Here is a 13,232-nt window from a genome sequence, read left to right as displayed (position 1 = left end):
TATAAAATAATCTCTTGTACTTGAGGGAAACTAAGGAAGATGTGTTGGGTCTCTAGTATATCTATGATGTTAGTAGTGTTTTCTTTGGGAAGGTGGGTGGGTGGGTGGGTTTGTGGGTGTGTTGTGGGGGGTTTGTAAAAATCATACCTTATTGGCACGGTTAAAAATATTGAATCTTTTTCTTCTGAAATTGCAGTATACATATTTTTTTTAAATACATGTAATATTAATTGAAGATTTGTGTCTAGGAGTGGGAGATGACATGACACTGTATAGTTGGTATTAGTTTTTGTTCTCTTTTATATATAATGTCAGTCTGTTGAATCATTGTCATTCTAACCTACCAGTGTGATCATTATCAGCTTAAAGGAGAATTTTATATAAGGTATATATTCATGGACACAACATAATCTCATATAGATGCCGTATAGAGGCTTGCAACTACGACTTTAGTATCAATATATTTGATGCATTCATGAGATTATTTTTGACAATCATTAATTTGCATTGACTCAGTAGGCAAGTTTAGATTTGAGTTGCTACACCTTTGCGTTTTCACATGGTCAATTCATTCATTCCTTTGTCTGTTTGCTGCTATTATTTTGCTTAATTTCTTGAGTGTATTCCCTCAGCTATAAGTACAGATGCCATGTATTGTTTGTGTGCACATGTATAAATAAATGTTGCAATTAGCTACTTAGCCGCATGTCATATTATCAAATTATCGGCTATTAGCTAAATGTACATGTCATATTAGCATTTTAGTAGTTTAGAAAAATGCACGAAAACCACCATGTATATTGGACGTGGGGGAAGCAGTATGGCATACTGACTTATAGCATTTCTGTGGGTTAAAAGCAAGAATAATAAAAAAACGACATCATTCAGTTCGCATGGCATTATCTTAACTGATTTGATGCTGATAATTTATTAATGTGTGGTTATTGCTGGTATGCCTTGTATTTTGTATTTTTATTAACTACAGAATAATGTTCACTGTAAAGCTTATTTAAGTACTTTATAAAAAAAAAAATGACAAGAAGATGGAGCAGGAGCAATTTTCTTTTTCTCTAATCATTGGCTTAATTTTGGGGGAAATCCTATGCCTGAGTTCAGTACACAAGTTAGGCGTGTTGATGCAATCTTTAAAAGCCCCAAAACACTTTTTTAAAGCTACATGAAAGATTGTAAGGTCAATATTATATTGTCATTAATTTATATATAAATGGCTTGTCAGTGGCAACAAATAAATATCACAAAACTATGTCACAATCCTGCAAATCAGTAACTAGTGTATTTATTTAGAATTTAATTTTTTTTTATTGTAGAGGATTTTATTCTTTATTTATAGAGCTTTGTTTTGTATGTATTTAAATTCAACTACTTTAAAAAGGGAGGGAGGGAGGGGGTGCTCTAATAATGTGTGATAACTATGCTATAATCCAATAGAAAATCAACTTGCATACCAAATGACATTTTAGTTTATTTTTAATTAATTACTGGATTGAAAATTGGTGAATAAATCGTAATATGCATATCCTATAATGCAGACTTTTTTGTACGTGCGTGTGTGCGTGCATTCCGACCTACATCTTAGACATGCCTGGACCAATTACATTCAAACTTCACACATATATCATACATAATATAATTATACATCTGTCACCATAACGGCGTAAGATACAGCGTGCCGTAATTTTGCCGGATTTTACAGGCTATTTTCATCCTACCATATTTGGAAATGCGGCATTTCATGATGTATTCGTGAAAGGAAAAGATGTATAATAATAAGGTTATTACGAAGATACCTTAAAGTATGCACTCAGACAGTATGCTGTTGCATCGTCCTCCGCTGCGCGTCTGTCAATACTGCCGCTGTACTGCCTTCATGCATACTTTGAGGTATCCTCTTAATAACCTTTTATTATACATATGCCCATCAATTTGTTTCAGGATTTGATTCAAGATTTTTGTGCTGAAAAATCATCAAAATCAAGAATTTATCGATTGATTTTGTTCAAAATGGATACATATGTTGGATGTTATGGTGGCCATTTTGTTTTAATTAATGCTGTTCCTGAGCAATATGGACAAGTACTAATTTGATGATCAGAAACAAGATGACTGAATGTCAATCATTTCAGTGTTAAAAAATCATCATAATCAAGCATCAGCTTCTGGATCCATATCTTTGACATGTTTATGTTCTAACTATATTACTATAAACAAAACTATATATCTTAAGTTTGATAACTAATGGGGACTGTGTCATGCATGATTTGGTTTTTTTGGTTCTTGTTTGAACAAAGTCAAAAACTGAAAATTGTAATTTCACATTTGTAGGAGTTTATATCCTTTCCAAGCTCACATATTACACATCTTGCATAGGTATTTGTTTTATGAAATGATTGATAGATATAGTTCATCTGTCTACTTGTATTGTCGCATTGGGTTGTAAATACACAATACAACCAAATATAAAACATGGTTAGTAATATTTGTGTTGAAATGGGGAGGGCTAGAATCAAATTGGCCATTAACACAAAAACTAACACAGAAGTAATATTTCCATTATGGGTGCTACCTGATATTATGGATAACGCCTCGGCAGTCATGCTATTTCTCACACATAAGCACTCCTATGAATTGGTGCCAAATTTGATCAAGATCTGAAGATAATAGAAAATCTGTTTAGTCAAAAGTTATCAAATCAAAAACAATACATAAAATATACATAAAAAGCAGAACATTGCATCCACATTTTGAAAAGAAAATTGTACTGTATTCTGTATTTGACAAACAGTTCATTCGACAAATCAAAATTCACAGGAATTTGTTTCAGCTATTAGAACAGAATGATAGAGCTTTTATAATACTAATTTAAAAACAAAGATTGTAGTGTTTGAAGATGTAGATTCTCAGGAGGCGACAGAACTGTTGAATTCTCCCTCCACTGGACACCAACTATTTAAGTTGATTTGCATACAAAGCAGAGCTTGCAACATGATAGTAATTCATAGAGGGCGTTTTTACTTTAAAAATAATACAATAGTCACACAATAAATATAACAAGGCAGTTCATATTTGTTCCAGTGAATCATTAATTTTTGACGAACACCTGTACAAAATACTTGGGCAAAATCCAGCTAAGATTTCCTGTTATCTTGCATGTTTTATGAATCTATTCACGTCTAAATGAATCTTTTTTTCTGAGATGAGACATTTGTTTTCATTCTAAAATATCTGAATTACTTTGAACTAAGCTGGAAATTATGTCCCTTAAAATAATTAAACAATGCATATTTATATTGAATCAAACTATGATAAAAGGAATAATATTATATAATAAAGGGCAAGGTCACCAGAGTTCAACTATGTTTATCTACTGTGGGAATATGACTTCAGAGGTTATCGTCGATTAGGACTCCATTCCCGGACGTGCACAGATTTAACGTATGGACCAAAATACGTCTTTATTTAATATGTATTGCCTTATGAGAACTGGAGTATGAATCAAGTAGATGACCCCTTGCAGACGTCGTCTCACCACCTCGTGTTATGTGTTCAGTTTGTGTTAGATCTTACATTTGGGTAACTGCGAAATATAGAAGTTTACCTATAATAACACCGTGACGTAACTGAAGAAATCCTACCAACAAGGCTGAATAACACAACTTCCTGGTCTGCTACACGTTGCTATGCGCCATACACATACAGAGCGCGATTGTATGTTGTCTAATTAGCGGGCGTTTCCCATGGCGACACTTGTTATGTAAACTATTGAAATTTTCCCCAAAAACTGCCCGAACGATTTTTTTCGTGGAACTTATTTAAAACGTTATCGTTCATTCATTTCAAGAATGACACGTACTTAAACCCAAAGAAACGTATATCATGTTTTATTTTGCAAATTTATTATTCTGAATTCATAGTGAAATGAATCAGTGTTATATGATGAAATTGTTTTCGCGTATCTGCTGATCGACTTAATTAGTTGATTACTAGCGAATTGCTGTGTTATGTCTGGCACCGTATAGGCCATGTGAAGTTTTGGACGGAACTTGGCTCAGTGATTTGGAACTAATTACGAGATAACCGTCGCTATTCGGACTACTATTTCTGACAGTTGGTATTCGTAGTTATTAATGTAGTGAACGATTAATCAAAAGATATGACGTATTCAGTACTTAGTGTGATTGGCTTTATGATTGAAGGTTACGCCCTAGAGTCTTTTTACTGCTTTGTAATTGGTTAGAGTTTTGAAAATGAATAAAGTTGTTTTAGTTGGTCTTGGCGAGTACACCACGATAGACTCAGTCTAGAGTCCAGTCCTGGAGAGTTTTGGGGCGAGTCTTGGGTCAGCCTTGCGATAGTCTTGGGGATTTTTTCCCCAGGGCGCTGTGTCTTATAGAGTGCTCGAATTACCGACTAAGACGAGAGTTGAAACGTATTTCGTTGTGTGTGTCTTATTTGACTGTAAAGCTTAAGTGACTTCCCCGATCCCGTACCTCGAGGGGACGCGATAGAGAGACGAGACGAGATTCCCTCCTGACACGTGTGGAGAACCCCGAGGCCGAAGTTTTTCCCCTGATAGTTATATGGTTATGAATTGTGTTTTCATATAAATGCAATGTCTAACGTTATTAGGTATGATGGCATTTAATTTGTTAAAAGTCGCACTTTGGTTATTTCAAATTTGTGAGGTGAAATGCCGTTGTAATTGAAATTCATGATTGGAAACAGTCGTAAATGTAGATGTGATAAAAATCATCAAAATAGAGCTAAACATTTGTCTCCCTTAACGTAAATTCATAATTCTGGTCTAGTGTTATGTAAATATTTTCGTGTCATCAGAGATTGCTCTGTTCTGCTTTCACCGAGTTTTGAACGTTATTATATTTCATGGAAGAATCGAGATAGTTCCTTTTCGTTCAATGACTACACGCACCACATATAACCAAGTATGCTTTTCACATTTCGTCAGGTAGAGTCGACTAGCGGCAACCCGATGCCGACCGAGCCCAACTCACCAGCGACATTCTCTATTTCAGTTAGACAACAATACAAGTTACATTCCGATACACTACGAAGTCTAGGTATTGATTACGTTTCTGTGCTTTTCTATACTTTGCACCAATCACAATAATGTACGTTAGTCAAAACTGTTATTGTCATTTTCGTTCCTACCCAGCTAAAATATTGGCACAGCTTTCTCCAAGCTGACGTCATTGCTGTCGCTTCTTTGAGCGACAATCATGTGTTCGAGTGTTTGCATAACAGTTCTAACCCCAGGGCAATTCAAATACCTCTGGCAAACCAATGTTATTCTCGTGATTAACAACACATTCATTCTTAGCATCATTCTTATCATATTCTGTACACTTTTTAAACCTTGGAATACTTGAATAATTATGTGTTGCGAACTTTGTCTATTGATATGCCCAAATCTGCCAAAATGAAAGACCTCACAAAGTAAATACCAATTCAAAAAGTAATGGTGAAATGATGCAAACTAAGATAACACCAACTAGAGAATACATGTATCAACACACGGTCTGTAGAGAATACTGGTATCAACACACGGTCTGTAGAGAATACATGTACATGTATCAACACACGGTCTGTAGAGAATACTGGTATCAACACACGGTCTGTAGAGAATACTGGTATCAACACACGGTCTGTAGAGAATACTGGTATCAACACACGGTCTGTAGAGAATACTGGTATCAACACACGGTCTGTAGAGAATACAGATATCAACACACGGTCTGTAGAGAATACTGGTATCAACACACGGTCTGTAGAGAATACTGGTATCAACACACGGTCTGTAGAGAATACTGGTATCAACACACGGTCTGTAGAGAATACTGGTATCAACACACGGTCTGTAGAGAATACATGTATCAACACACGGTCTGTAGAGAATACTGGTATCAACACAAGGTCTGTAGAGAATACTGGTATCAACACACGGTCTGTAGAGAATACTGGTATCAACACACGGTCTGTAGAGAATACATGTATCAACACACGGTCTGTAGAGAATACTGGTATCAACACACGGTCTGTAGAGAATACTGGTATCAACACACGGTCTGTAGAGAATACATGTATCAACACACGGTCTGTAGAGAATACATGTATCAACACACGGTCTGTAGAGAATACTGGTATCAACACACGGTCTGTAGAGAATACATGTATCAACACACGGTCTGTAGAGAATACTGGTATCAACACACGGTCTGTAGAGAATACTGGTATCAACACACGGTCTGTAGAGAATAATGGTACCAACACACGGTCTGTAGAGAATACTGGTATCAACACACGGTTTGTAGAGAATAATGGTACCAACACACGGTCTGTAGAGAATACTGGTATCAACACACGGTCTGTAGAGAATACTGGTATCAACACACGGTCTGTAGAGAATACTGGTATCAACACACGGTCTGTAGAGAATACTGGTATCAACACACGGTCTGTAGAGAATACTGGTATCAACACACGGTCTGTAGAGAATACTGGTATCAACACACGGTCTGTAGAGAATACTGGTATCAACACACGGTCTGTAGAGAATACTGGTATCAACACACGGTCTGTAGAGAATAATGGTACCAACACACGGTCTGTAGAGAATACTGGTATCAACACACGGTCTGTAGAGAATACTGGTATCAACACACGGTCTGTAGAGAATAATGGTACCAACACACGGTCTGTAGAGAATACATGTATCAACACACGGTCTGTAGAGAATACTGGTATCAACACAAGGTCTGTAGAGAATACTGGTATCAACACACGGTCTGTAGAGAATACTGGTATCAACACACGGTCTGTAGAGAATACATGTATCAACACACGGTCTGTAGAGAATACTGGTATCAACACACGGTCTGTAGAGAATACTGGTATCAACACACGGTCTGTAGAGAATACATGTATCAACACACGGTCTGTAGAGAAACATGTATCAACACACGGTCTGTAGAGAATACTGGTATCAACACACGGTCTGTAGAGAATACATGTATCAACACACGGTCTGTAGAGAATACTGGTATCAACACACGGTCTGTAGAGAATACTGGTATCAACACACGGTCTGTAGAGAATAATGGTACCAACACACGGTCTGTAGAGAATACTGGTATCAACACACGGTTTGTAGAGAATAATGGTACCAACACACGGTCTGTAGAGAATACTGGTATCAACACACGGTCTGTAGAGAATACTGGTATCAACACACGGTCTGTAGAGAATACTGGTATCAACACACGGTCTGTAGAGAATACTGGTATCAACACACGGTCTGTAGAGAATACTGGTATCAACACACGGTCTGTAGAGAATACTGGTATCAACACACGGTCTGTAGAGAATACTGGTATCAACACACGGTCTGTAGAGAATACTGGTATCAACACACGGTCTGTAGAGAATAATGGTACCAACACACGGTCTGTAGAGAATACTGGTATCAACACACGGTCTGTAGAGAATACTGGTATCAACACACGGTCTGTAGAGAATAATGGTACCAACACACGGTCTGTAGAGAATACTGGTATCAACACACGGTCTGTAGAGAATACTGGTATCAACACACGGTCTGTAGAGAATACTGGTATCAACACACGGTCTGTAGAGAATACTGGTATCAACACACGGTCTGTAGAGAATACTGGTATCAACACACGGTCTGTAGAGAATACTGGTATCAACACACGGTCTGTAGAGAATACTGGTATCAACACACGGTCTGTAGAGAATACTGGTAACAACACACGGTCTGTAGAGAATAATGGTACCAACACACGGTCTGTAGAGAATACTGGTATCAACACACGGTCTGTAGAGAATACTGGTATCAACACACGGTCTGTAGAGAATACTGGTATCAACACACGGTCTGTAGAGAATACCGGTATCAACACACGGTCTGTAGAGAATACCGGTATCAGCACACGGTCTGTAGAGAATACTGGTATCAACACACGATCTGTAGAGAATACTGGTATCAACACACGGTCTGTAGAGAATATTGGTATCAACACACGGTCTGTAGAGAATACTGGTATCAACACACGGTCTGTAGAGAATACATGTATCAACACACGGTCTGTAGAGAATACTGGTATCAACACACGGTCTGTAGAGAATACTGGTATCAACACACGGTCTGTAGAGAATACTGGTATCAACACACGGTCTGTAGAGAATACTGATACCAACACACGGTCTGTAGAGAATACATGTATCAACACACGGTCTGTAGAGAATACATGTATCAACACACGGTCTGTAGAGAATACTGGTATCAACACACGGTCTGTAGAGAATACATGTATCAACACACGGTCTGTAGAGAATACTGGTATCAACACACGGTCTGTAGAGAATACTGGTATCAACACACGGTCTGTAGAGAATACTGGTATCAACACACGGTCTGTAGAGAATACATGTATCAACACACGGTCTGTAGAGAATACTGGTATCAACACACGGTCTGTAGAGAATACTGTTATCAACACACGGTCTGTAGAGAATACTGGTATCAACACACGGTCTGTAGAGAATACTGGTATCAACACACGGTCTGTAGAGAATACTGGTATCAACACACGGTCTGTAAAGAATACTGGTGTCAACACACGGTCTGTATAGAATACTGGTATCAACACACGGTCTGTAGAGAATACTGGTATCAACACACGGTCTGTAGAGAATACTGGTACCAACACACGGTCTGTAGAGAATACTGGTATCAACACACGGTCTGTAGAGAATACATGTATCAACACACGATCTGTAGAGAATACTGGTATCAACACACGGTCTGTAGAGAATGCATGTATCAACACACGGTCTGTAGAGAATACTGGTATCAACACACGGTCTGTAGAGAATACTGGTATCAACACACGGTCTGTAGAGAATAATGGTACCAACACACGGTCTGTAGAGAATACTGGTATCAACACACGGTCTGTAGAGAATGCATGTATCAACACACGGTCTGTAGAGAATACTGGTATCAACACACGGTCTGTAGAGAATACATGTATCAACACACGGTCTGTAGAGAATACTGGTATCAACACACGGTCTGTAGAGAATACTGGTATCAACACACGGTCTGTAGAGAATACTGGTATCAACACACGGTCTGTAGAGAATACTGGTATCAATACACGGTCTGTAGAGAATACTGGTATCAACACCCGGTCTGTAGAGAATACTGGTATCAACACACGGTCTGTAGAGAATACTGGTATCAACACACGGTCTGTAGAGAATACTGGTATCAACACACGGTCTGTAGAGAATACATGTATCAACACACGGTCTGTAGAGAATACTGGTATCAACACACGGTCTGTAGAGAATGCATGTATCAACACACCGTCTGTAGAGAATACTGGTATCAACACACGGTCTGTAGAGAATAATGGTACCAACACACGGTCTGTAGAGAATACTGGTATCAACACACGGTCTGTAGAGAATACTGGTATCAACACACGGTCTGTAGAGAATACTGGTATCAACACACGGTCTGTAGAGAATACATGTATCAACACACGGTCTGTAGAGAATACTGGTATCAACACACGGTCTGTAGAGAATACTGGTATCAACACACGGTCTGTAGAGAATACTGGTATCAACACACGGTCTGTAGAGAATACTGGTATCAACACACGGTCTGTAGAGAATACTGGTATCAACACACGGTCTGTAGAGAATGCATGTATCAACACACGGTCTGTAGAGAATACTGGTATCAACACACGGTCTGTAGAGAATACATGTATCAACACACGGTCTGTAGAGAATACTGGTATCAACACACGGTCTGTAGAGAATACTGGTATCAACACACGGTCTGTAGAGAATACTGGTATCAACACACGGTCTGTAGAGAATACTGGTATCAATACACGGTCTGTAGAGAATACTGGTATCAACACCCGGTCTGTAGAGAATACTGGTATCAACACACGGTCTGTAGAGAATACTGGTATCAACACACGGTCTGTAGAGAATACTGGTATCAACACACGGTCTGTAGAGAATACATGTATCAACACACGGTCTGTAGAGAATACTGGTATCAACACACGGTCTGTAGAGAATGCATGTATCAACACACGGTCTGTAGAGAATACTGGTATCAACACACGGTCTGTAGAGAATAATGGTACCAACACACGGTCTGTAGAGAATACTGGTATCAACACACGGTCTGTAGAGAATACTGGTATCAACACACGGTCTGTAGAGAATACTGGTATCAACACACGGTCTGTAGAGAATACATGTATCAACACACGGTCTGTAGAGAATACTGGTATCAACACACAGTCTGTAGAGAATACTGGTATCAACACACGGTCTGTAGAGAATACTGGTATCAACACACGGTCTGTAGAGAATACTGGTATCAACACACGGTCTGTAGAGAATACTGGTATCAACACACGGTCTGTAGAGAATACTGGTGTCAACACACGGTCTGTAGAGAATACTGGTATCAACACACGGTCTGTAGAGAATACTGGTATCAACACACGGTCTGTAGAGAATACTGGTACCAACACACGGTCTGTAGAGAATACTGGTATCAACACACGGTCTGTAGAGAATACATGTATCAACACACGGTCTGTAGAGAATACTGGTATCAACACACGGTCTGTAGAGAATGCATGTATCAACACACGGTCTGTAGAGAATACTGGTATCAACACACGGTCTGTAGAGAATACATGTATCAACACACGGTCTGTAGAGAATACAGGTATCAACACACGGTCTGTAGAGAATGCATGTATCAACACACCGTCTGTAGAGAATACTGGTATCAACACACGGTCTGTAGAGAATACATGTATCAACACACGGTCTGTAGAGAATACTGGTATCAACACACGGTCTGTAGAGAATACTGGTATCAGCACACCGTCTGTAGAGAATACTGGTATCAACACACCGTCTGTAGAGAATACTGGTATCAACACACGGTCTGTAGAGAATACTGGTATCAACACACGGTCTGTAGAGAATACTGGTATCAACACACGGTCTGTAGAGAATACTGGTGTCAACACACGGTCTGTAGAGAATACTGGTATCAACACACGGTCTGTAGAGAATACATGTATCAACACACGGTCTGTAGAGAATACTGGTACCAACACACGGTCTGTAGAGAATACTGGTATCAACACACGGTCTGTAGAGAATACATGTATCAACACACGGTCTGTAGAGAATACTGGTATTAACACACGGTCTGTAGAGAATGCATGTATCAACACACGGTCTGTAGAGAATACTGGTATCAACACACGGACTGTAGAGAATACTGGTATCAACACACGGTCTGTAGAGAATAATGGTACCAACACACGGTCTGTAGAGAATACTGGTATCAACACACGGTCTGTAGAGAATGGATGTATCAACACACGGTCTGTAGAGAATACTGGTATCAACACACGATCTGTAGAGAATACTGGTATCAACACACGGTCTGTAGAGAATATTGGTATCAACACACGGTCTGTAGAGAATACTGGTATCAACACACGGTCTGTAGAGAATACTGGTATCAACACAAGGTCTGTAGAGAATACTGGTATCAACACACGGTCTGTAGAGAATACTGGTATCAACACACGGTCTGTAGAGAATACTGGTATCAACACACGGTCTGTAGAGAATACTGGTATCAACACACGGTCTGTAGAGAATACTGGTATCAACACACGGTCTGTAGAGAATACTGGTATCAACACACGGTCTGTAGAGAATACATGTATCAACACACGGTCTGTAGAGAATACTGGTATCAACACACGGTCTGTAGAGAATGCATGTATCAACACACCGTCTGTAGAGAATACTGGTATCAACACACGGTCTGTAGAGAATACTGGTATCAACACACGGTCTGTAGAGAATACTGGTACCAACACACGGTCTGTAGAGAATACAGGTATCAACACACGGTCTGTAGAGAATGCATGTAACAACACACCGTCTGTAGAGAATACTGGTATCAACACACGGTCTGTAGAGAATGCATGTATCAACACACCGTCTGTAGAGAATACTGGTATCAACACACGGTCTGTAGAGAATACTGGTATCAACACACGGTCTGTAGAGAATACTGGTATCAACACACGGTCTGTAGAGAATACTGGTATCAACACACGGTCTGTAGAGAATACTGGTATCAACACACGGTCTGTAGAGAATACTGGTATCAACACACGGTCTGTAGAGAATACTGGTATCAACACACGGTCTGTAGAAAATACTGGTATCAACACACAGTCTGTAGAGAATACTGGTGTCAACACACGGTCTGTAGAGAATACTGGTACCAACACACGGTCTGTAGAGAATACATGTATCAACACACGGTCTGTAGAGAATACTGGTATCAACACACGGTCTGTAGAGAATGCATGTATCAACACACGGTCTGTAGAGAATACTGGTATCAACACACGGTCTGTAGAGAATGCATGTATCAACACACGGTCTGTAGAGAATACTGGTATCAACACACGGTCTGTAGAGAATACATGTATCAACACACGGTCTGTAGAGAATACTGGTATCAACACACGGTCTGTAGAGAATGCATGTATCAACACACGGTCTGTAGAGAATACTGGTATCAACACACGGTCTGTAGAGAATACATGTATCAACACACGGTCTGTAGAGAATACTGGTATCAACACACGGTCTGTAGAGAATACTGGTATCAACACACGGTCTGTAGAGAATACTGATATCAACACACGGTCTGTAGAGAATACTGGTATCAACACACGGTCTGTAGAGAATACTGGTATCAACACACGGTCTGTAGAGAATACTGGTATCAACACACGGTCTGTAGAGAATACTGGTATCAACACACGGTCTGTAGATAATACTGGTATCAACACACGGTCTGTAGAGAATACTGGTGTCAACACACGGTCTGTAGAGAATACTGGTATCAACAAACGGTCTGTAGAGAATACTGGTATCAACACACGGTCTGTAGAGAATACTGGTACCAACACACGGTCTGTAGAGAATACTGGTATCAACACACGGTCTGTAGAGAATACATGTATCAACACACGGTCTGTAGAGAATACTGGTATCAACACACGGTCTGTAGAGAATACTGGTATCAA

The sequence above is a fragment of the Saccoglossus kowalevskii genome, chromosome 6 (genome assembly GCF_978046115.1).
Source record: "Saccoglossus kowalevskii chromosome 6, keSacKowa6.1, whole genome shotgun sequence".
Classification (NCBI taxonomy): domain Eukaryota; kingdom Metazoa; phylum Hemichordata; class Enteropneusta; family Harrimaniidae; genus Saccoglossus; species Saccoglossus kowalevskii.
Note: the sequence above shows the minus strand (reverse complement) of the source record.